The sequence below is a fragment of the Tupaia chinensis genome, unplaced genomic scaffold (assembly GCF_000334495.1).
Source record: "Tupaia chinensis unplaced genomic scaffold, TupChi_1.0 Scaffold000687_1, whole genome shotgun sequence".
NCBI classification, from domain to species: Eukaryota; Metazoa; Chordata; class Mammalia; order Scandentia; family Tupaiidae; genus Tupaia; species Tupaia belangeri.
Window position 1 is genome coordinate 1,477,636 of NW_006160210.1, and position 8,935 is coordinate 1,486,570.

Below are 8,935 nucleotides of genomic sequence, written 5' to 3' on the forward strand. Positions count from 1 at the left end.
TCACTGGCAGGTTTTCCTCCCCATAGGGCACATGTGCTTATCAGAGAGAGACAGAGACAGTGAGAGGTAAAGTAAGAAATCACTCTCTGTGAGGAGGGGTGGGTGGCCATGCCACAGGTTCTTCTCCTCTATTCTGCTCCCTGGATTTTGGGGTACACACGTACATGCACCTGGCCTAGATTTCAAGCCTCCAGGTCTGGGACTTGAACTGCAGCCAACCATGTGGGAGTTCAGGGTCTTAACTACCACACCACCTACTGGCCCCTGGTTTGTGTGCCTTTTAAAGAATCAATTAAATGAATAAATAACTTGGAATATTTTCTCTTTTACTTATGTTTTATTTTCTAATAACTCTTCAAATTACCTTATTCATGGAACTCATTTGCATTTTTGTTCTGAAAAACTTTCAAGAAATGAAATACCTTAATAAGTGACTTCGCTATTACTTTATTTTTTAAAAGTATTTCAAATAAACAAAAGATTTTTTTTCAGAGAATTTTATGGCAAATTAATCTTCAGTTACGAATCATTACGTTTTCAAATGAATGTTTTTGATTTGACATTTTCTGACTACGTTTTGACTTATGTTTAAAAAGAAATCTTGTATTTAGTGAGTGCCTTTCTACCAAGAAAAGAAATCTTGTATTTAGCTAGTTCCTTTCTACCAAGAATTTATCTTTAGGTAGTATGAAAGTCTTCATGGGAACAGGACATGAAACTTGTTACACATTGAAATATCAAGATGGCATACATAATTTAAGGTAACATGAGTTTTAATATTTTTATGCAAATTTGAGGTTGATATCATATAGCATTTTCATTTCATGATTTCAAGCTATACGTGGGACTTACAGCGTAGTAAAGGTGTATAATAAAAATTTCAACTATTTCTAACAAATAAGATATTTTGGTATCAGTGATATTGAAATGTAACAATATTTCTATTGATCCAGATCCAACAAGACAGAAGAAACCATACCAGGTATTTCACCAGAGAATATTTACTTTAGAGTTTGTAATAAAGTTGTTATAAGGCTTTCTGAGCAAAATGAGAACACAGAAACAACCCAGAGATAGTAACTGTTACAAAAGAAAAAAAGACCAGAAGAAAGAGGTTAGATTCTCAGACACCAGATTCTCCAAAAGAAGGTACCAGATCTGGAACTTAGACCCTAGAGAAGGAAATGTAGTCTGCGTATAGCTGGTCCCACAAAGGAAGATATGAGACAGGTTCTCAGGGTCAAAAGAGGGAACAGCTGTTGGTGTAATGGCTATGTCGCTGGACTCCCATGTAGCTGACCGCAGTTCTAGTCCTGGACCCAGTGGCTTAAACTCACACTGGGCTTGTGTGTGTGCATGCCCAAGATCCTGAGAGGAGAAGGGATTGCGGCATGGCCATCCCCTATAGGGGGTGATTTCTCTCTTTCTCTCTCTCTCTCTGTCTGTCTTTCTGGAGAGCACACATGACCTATAGCAAAAACCTCTCAAAAAAAAAAAAAGTGTCAAAATGGGGCAGCAAACAAAATTGGAACCATCTCCCTTCTTCCTGCATTCCAGTCTCCTTTACTGTCCCTTATTTAGAGCTGAAGGAAAATCCACAAATAACTCATACATTCTTTTGGCCACTCAACTTTGGAATGCATCACTTTTTAAAAAACTCTATTTATGCCATGAGAGAGAGAGAAACTCAACAGGGTCTCATTCCATGATCTCCCTCACTCCAGTTTCCCAGACAGTCAGCATCACAGGTGTGCATGCCACATATGTACGACTGGACCGGGGACCCACACCAGGGATCTTCCATATGGATCCAGTTTTGCTTGAGCAGCACATTACCAAAGCACGACGGAGCCCACCTCAGCATGTGCTATTCTACAATGATTTGAATTGATATGACAGATATAAAATATGTTTCTGCCTCACAGTATGCAATTCTCCTTGGAACAAAGCAAGTAAATCTCTCTCATTCTCTTCCCAAAGACGATGAATGCAAATTCCCAATAGTCATGGTACCTGTCTCTTGGCCTCAGCTGCAACCCTCATGTCATCCTCTTCTTAGGCACAATTCCACAGAAATACTAAACCAACGAGCAGCAATGGAAAAGCAACCAACAATTCTGGTGTAAAACAATAAAGAAAATAGGGTACGAAACTAAAGATTAGTAGAACTGAGGAAAAAAAAAAATAAGTGGCATGCTATGTTTGGATCAATGCTGTTTGAAAATACAGCCACAAAAGATCAGGACTAAAATTTTGAATAACTTAAGATGAGTAAGAAGATTCTATGACCAAAATTAAGGAATTGCATTCTATTTTGGTCTTTAATCTATAATTTAATAAAATATTTTTGAATTGTATATTTCAGTTGATACTATTTTCTACCTGTGTGATATTATTTCATTGTTTCTTATTATTTATTATACATCCTCCATTGCAAAAATTGGGGGAAAATTTATGTAATCTCCCACCCGTGGTCTGATGAGTTTTTGATGAATAATACCTGGTTTTCAATATTAAAATTAAATTGCTGAAAGTACTCTAGAAATACATTTTTATAACCCACAATTTAATGTACTATGTTTTACTTTCTTTTGTATTTTTACTTAATATTTCACACAAACTAGCCTTAATAGCCATCCGTCGTAGTCTTTCCTATAGTTAGGAAGTTTTCAGATAAACTCAGCAGAATGAGTATAGTAATAAAGTAACAGAGAACTAAAGATCAAAATATATAGACTGGGACCAGCAGTTAGCGTAATGGCTATGTTGCTGGACTCCCATGTAGTCGACGGCAGTTTGTGTCCCGGACCCTGTAGCTTAAAACTCACACTAGGCGTGTGTGCGTGAGTGCCCAAGATCCTGAGAGAAGAATGAAGGGATTGCAGCGTGGCCATCCCCCAGGGTGATTTCTCACTTTCTGTCTCTCTGTCTGTCTGGTGAGCGCACGTGCCCTATAGCAAAAACCTCTTCAAAAATAAATAAATAAATAAATAAATAAATAAATAAATAACAAAATATATAGACTAAAATTAGGATACTTTCTCTGCTTTAATTTTATGGACATCTGAGTAATACGATGGCATAAGGAATCATTAACAATGATTTCAGTTGTAACAGTGAATTCCAGTGTCATTCATTTACTTTATCTATTAATAGTGAATTGTCCTGTATAGTAATTCAATTTAAATATCCCACTACCAGGAATGGTTCAGGCTTATTTTTCCCCCCAGGAAATAAACAGTAAAAAAAAAAAAAAAAAATCACACATCTGAACTCAGTTTAATTTCAAACCACACAACCATGAACTCTTCAGTCCTTGGAAGTGATAATCACAGAGGGAGCTCATCCTTTCATCACAGAGTTGAAGAATTCTTTTGCTTTGTGCAATTCTACACGATACATTGTGACAGATCTTCAATTTCCATTTATTTTCTAATCAAAAAGAGTCATTTCCCTGGCACTGGGACTGGTCTGGGTAGTTCAGGAAGAAAGAAATAGAATCAGCAAGGGGGCAATGTGTCGAATATTTGAAATATCAAATCTCTCTAAATTTTGCTTAAAAAAATTAAAATGAAAGCTAATTATTTATCTATTAACAGTCAAAGCTATTTAAATCAAAAACAACCCCATGGCTAATGATGTGGGTGTTTCTGGGCTTTGAAGGCTTTTTAGTTGCTACTAGGAATATTTAGGGGCAAGGTGTGGCCTGGCACTCTCTGGATGTGAAGGGGAAAGGAGAAGAAATAGAAGAAGAGAATAAATAGAAGAAATGAAGAAATAAAATGTACACAAAAGATGAGAAGAAAATACACAAAAGTCAAACGTGAGCAGTAACGTGTTTTCATTCAAACCGTCGGAAACAGTGTGTGTATGAGATGATCCCGTATCTTGGAATAGTTTCTCCTTTTCCTATTTTGCCGCACTGTGAGGCTCCACCCTGGAAGGATACGGGTACCTGTCACCACGCTTCACCGTGTTTCTCTCTCCCCTTCCTCTTTTCTAGTGATGATGGCAGCATTTGTCAAGTGCTTCCTGGGTACACACAACGTAAATTAAATTATTTCATGTAATCCTCACAACTGCATGATGTAGCTACTATTACGATCTCCGCTTTCGATATTTAGGCCTAGTGAGGTTAAGTAACGAAGACAAAATCCAGGGCTGCTGTTACTGCCTGCTGTGCCTGTGAGTTAGAATAATTTGTCCCCTCTGAGCATCTGTAGCACTTGCCTGGCCTCCTAGGCCGCAGGCAGAGATCCAGCTGGCTTCTGCTTTGATTTACTCCCTTGTCAGAGACAGTGGAGCAGTGAACACCCTGCACAGCATGGATGGCATAGTGTCCCTACAAAGGCCACACAAACTTACTGGTGGAACCAAAACCTAATTACTCCCAAACTTGTGTTTGTCACTCCTACTTTCAATTAAGTCTCAGCTAATCCCTGTGAATACATCGAATCTCTGGGTGATGGCCTCTCCTGTAGATCCCTTTTCTAAGTACCCCCTCCAATTTCCTCTATCTCCGTGAGCTTGCCTCAAGTTTTACAACTACTTTTGACATGAATTTATCAAATCGACTATGCCTGTGAATTTATTAGTATATTTTCCTCTGTGATCTGAGAATATCTCTACAGCAGGGACTGCTTCAGAACCCAGCACAGAGACTGTCACATATTAAGACTTCATAAAACCTTACTTGTACAAATGAGGGAAGTTCCATTACCCACTGGAAATGTGGTAAATAAGTGTCAGGAGCTATCAAAGCCTTAGTCTAAATTAGAATCCTGACTCCTGAACATGAAAGTCTAGAATAGCATGACAAATAGAAATAGAAAGAACGTATGAAAAGACAGTTCCTTGGAACCAGCAGGTAGCATGGTGATTAAGGTGCTGGACTGCCACATGGTAAACTGTGGTTCAAATCCCAGACTTGGCCATTTGAAACTCCTGCCAGGTGCAGGTGTGTGTACCCAAGATCCCAGGGGGACAATGGAGAAGGGTTGTGGCCCTCTCACTATCTCTCTCTCCCTTTCTGGCAAGGGCATACACTTGATGGCAAAATTCTTAAAAAAAAAAAAAAGAAAGAAAAGAAAGTTCCTCTAACAGTTTATCCCAATTGAGTGTACACTAAAGAACTGACATAGGACCTAGAATGGCCCATGCAGTAGAACTGAGGCACAAAATTCTTTCTTTTCTTTTACTGTCTCCTCCTTAGAGTTTTCTCCTTTATGTCCTTTCTTGTTTGTATTATGTCTAATCAAAATATGATATCATCCCATAAATGAAGCCAAAAATACATACTGACTTCAATATACAGACACTTTTGTCTGAAAACAACTCAAAATATCCTCTGGTCCACATGTATTTTGCTCTTCTGTATGACATTTAAAAGAAAGATAAGAAAATGGAGTGTCAATTTTTTAAAGTCACCGCTCAGTTGACATTTATAAATAGCACAGGATTATAACAATATTAGATATAACTTGACTAATCATCTTACATTTGACCTCAGTTCCTGAGCATATTTGTAATCACATGTGATCAAATCCTATTACTTTATCTGTTTTCAAATACCACTCAATAATAAGATCTCCAAGAAAAATTAAAGTGTTTCATACCTATGCTACATTAAAATACACATGCATACACACACACATACACATTATTTTGTCTGTCATCTTAAAAGTCAACCTATTATAGATTAAGTGGCTAATGTGTATAGAAGTAAGGACCGCGATGTGTTTTGTGTGAGATATTGACATTTCTTTGATTCTCCATCTATGTATACATAGGCCAAAGGATAGAAAGTACATCAAAATATTCAGTATCACATCAGTATTTATCTTGGGTATATCTGTAATTTGGTGGATGTACTTTCCATATAATTAGAGGGATGCCTAAACTCTAGGTGGAATTATACAGAGCCAGGGCTATAGCCAAATCAGAGAAATTTGTGTTGTAGTCCAGAGTTAAAGTCTTTACTTTTTATTTTTATTTTATTTTTTTTTAAACAGGGATTTTTGCTATAGGATGCTTGTGCTTGCCAGAGAGGCAGAGAGAGAGAGAGAGACAGAAAGTGAGAAATCACCCCCTGGGGGGATGGCCATGCACTAATTCCTTCTCCTCCATCATTCTCTTCTCGGGATCTTGGGCACACATGCACACGTGTCCAGTGTGAGTTTTAAGTTGCTGGGTCCAGGACTCGACCATGGTGGGAGTCCAGCAGTAGGAGTCCAGCTTCATAAACATTATACTATCTGCTGGTCCCTTTTTTAAAAAAACAAGTTTTTCCACTGAGTGATTTTTCAGAGCCTTCAATATTCTTCTTTTCTTTTTAAAGAATCATTTGTTTAGCTTCTTTTAAAAATTTGCTCTAGGGCACACACATTCACCAGAAAGAGAGAGATAAACAAGAAGGAGAGAGAAAAGCAAACCACCAGGTCTGGGACTCAAACCATGGCTGGCCATGTGGGAGTCCAGCACCTTAACCACCATGCTGCTTGCTGGCCCCCAAAATCTTGATCTTTAACTGGCTTCTCAACAATGCACAGATAAATGGATTTCAATAGGTTTCCTTTCAGCATACTTACAAAACTTAGAAATCAAACATTTTGTACACCTTCAGACTTAGTATTTTTGTTTGTTTGTTTTAAGGCTTATGTGTTTTTCTGTTTTGTTTTGTTTTGTTTTGCCATAGGAGGTGTGTGCTCCCTGGAGAAACAGAGAGAGAGAATGAGAGAGGTGAGAAATCACCTCGTAAGGGGTATGGCCACACCACAATCACCCCAACCCCCACACACACACACCCTTGATGTGAGTTTCAAGCCAAGAACTCAAACTGTGATCAGCCACGTAAGAGTTCAGCACCTTAAACACTATGCAGCCTGCTGGCCCCCAAACTTAGTAATGTATATGAATAATTGCCCAATAATCAGCAAAGGTCAAACAAATAGCATATATAAATGATAGCATATCATACAAATTTTACCTGACCGATACGCTGACCCAATACACATGCTAGGCACTATTTATATACATTACACACTTTCATTCTCATGTTGGCTCCACTAATTAAAGTCAGTTATTATCCTTGTTTTACACATGAGCAGACTGAGCCACAAAAAGTATAAGTGACTTGCCTGTGGTCCCATAATAAGTGACCACATGGATACATACCCAGGCACAGGGCAGCAGAATCCATGTTCTTAAGTTCTATTCTATGCTACCTGCGTTGCATTGTACAAAAGCAAGGTAAGATTAGAAGTACAAAGTTGTTTTTAGAAGAGGAATATTTAGAAATAGAAGGAAGGACAACCTGAGCAACTGTCTCAGCTCTGAAATGAAAAGATAAAGGACAAAATCCTGATGAAATGGAACGGAGGAAAAAGAATTGCAGCGTGACCACACCCCAATGGAGACTGCTTGTTATCTTTCATTCTCTGTAGCATGCGTGTACCCTCTAGCAATTAAAAAAAAAAAAAGAATTCACAGAGCCAGCAGATGGCATAGTGGTTAGGTCGCTAGACTCCCAGATGCCTGACTCTGGTTTGAGTCCCAGACCCAGTGGCTTGAAACTCAATGCTGGGTGCATGGGCATCTGTGCCCAAGATCCCAGGAAGAGAATTGAGGAGAAGAGATTGCAGCCTGGCCATCCCCACTGGGAATGATTTCTCACTTTCCCTTTCTCTCTCTCTCTCTCTCTTTCTCTCTGGTGAGTGCACATATCCTAAGGCAAAGAAATCTCTAAAAAAAAAAAAAATTCAAAAATAAGATAAAGAACTGATGGACATCTGTTCTGAAGCCAGTCCCTATGCAGGATGTCTAGAGAGTAGGTTCCAGTTCAGACTAACCTGGGATACATGGAGACCTCATAGCTCAGGCTTCCCAGGTGTTTATTTACATGAGCTATGGTTTTTCATGAGGAAAAACACAACCTGCTTCAGTGAAGTTAAAGACACAGGATGAGGGATCAGCAGCTGGCTTAATGGTTACATTGTTGGACTCCCATGTAGTCAACTGTAGTGCAAATCCCAGACCCTGTAGCTTAAAACTCATGCTGGGTGCATATGCGTGCATGCCCAAGATCACAAGAGGAGACTGGAGAAGGGATTGCCCCAAGGCCATTCCCCTGGAGGTTGATTTCTTGCTTTCTGTCTCTCTGGTTAGCACATGCATCCTATAGCAAAAATCTGTCTTAAAAAAAAAAAAAAAGATACAGGATGCTTGCTTGGGTATGAAGCCTGATTCTTTATATGAATCCTATGACTTTGAGCAAGTTGTTTAACCTATGCATGCTCTAGTTTCCTTATCTGAGATATAAGGCTAATAACAATAATTGATTCTGTTACTGTAATGGGAATCAAATGAGTTAATGTTTAGAAAGTATTTAGACCGAGGTCTGCCCAAAATAGGTGTTATGTAATTGTTTTTAAGTAAAGATGAAATTAGGGGTATCAAACATGACTGCATAAAAGAGTATCAGATTTGGCAAGAAGCAATGATTTTAGTGCCAAGTGGTATCTGTCACACAAATCCTTGGTTGGTCTCCCGTAGGAACTTGTGCAGTTACTAGGGAAATAAGTATTCTGTAATTTAAATCTACAACAGTGGTTTTTAATCAAAAAGTTAGTAGAGATGGGATTAAAGAGAAAAGTAAGCCCTGACTTTTGACCTCACTGTATCAAATATTGGCCCAGTACTTTATGGAGTGGCACAGCATGCACAGACAAAAGTGAAGCTCCTGGAAATGTTGGTAGCGCTATGAGGGAGAGGGCATTGCCTAACTCGTATAAGCAGTAGCCGTGCTCAGGGGTCATTAGCACATGCATGAAACAGTGGAGATGACCTGTGGGAAGCAGTAGTATCAGTAGCACTTGGAAGAGATTGACCATCTTACAATAAATCTAGTGGAGGTGTACTGCAACTGGACTCACATGGG